General features: G+C 39.7%; 1 non-coding gene across 1 annotated transcript; it reads left to right on the top strand.

Moving 5' to 3' along the window:
- The first annotated feature begins 280 nt into the window (after positions 1 to 280).
- Positions 281 to 396, top strand: LOC115300487. The gene has a single exon (XR_003912660.1). It is a non-coding gene; the product is annotated as a U5 spliceosomal RNA (small nuclear RNA).
- Positions 397 to 634: the final 238 nt, after the last annotated feature.

Below are 634 nucleotides of genomic sequence, written 5' to 3'. Positions count from 1 at the left end.
CTGCAGGAAAACGAATGCACTGTTTAAAAGATTTCCGGGAACAGGGGTGTGACGACAGATCATTTGCATACCCCAAATGCATTGCACACCGGGCAATTTCCGACTAAGAAATGACAAGATTTTCCTTTCTCCGTAGAATTATTTTCCCCCAAGAATAAGGCTGCTCCGACAGAAATGTCTGGAGAAAGACAAAAATCACTAGCTCTTTCGAGCAGAGAGTCACCGTCACTGTATTCGGGGTAACAGTTAACCGAGGAATGTGTGCCGGACGTCAGCGAGCATACTCTGGTTTCTCTTCAGATCGCATAAATCTTTCGCCTTTTACTAAAGATTTCCGTGGAGAGGAACAATTCTGAGTTTTTAACCAATTTTTTGAGGCCTTGTGTTTGCAAGGCTACTAATGTTGTTGAAAAGAAAGATCAATCCTTTTGCAGAATATCTTTTTTCTTTATTATTTCCTTCGATGTATTGAATATGTGGCTTTGCAACTTTTGTTCTAAAATTATCCCACCATTATTTTTTTTTTTTTTTGTCTATTTGTTTCATGTTTTGTTGACTTTCCCGGTGCTGGCTGTTGGTGGAGTATGTCCTTTTTATATACCCAGGTGTTCTATGTTTTCTTGCTCTTCCGTGC

This window comes from Suricata suricatta, chromosome 8 (genome assembly GCF_006229205.1).
Source record: "Suricata suricatta isolate VVHF042 chromosome 8, meerkat_22Aug2017_6uvM2_HiC, whole genome shotgun sequence".
Lineage (NCBI taxonomy): Eukaryota > Metazoa > Chordata > Mammalia > Carnivora > Herpestidae > Suricata > Suricata suricatta.
The sequence above is the reverse complement of the archived record's forward strand: the minus strand, read 5'-3'. Positions and strand labels throughout refer to the sequence as shown.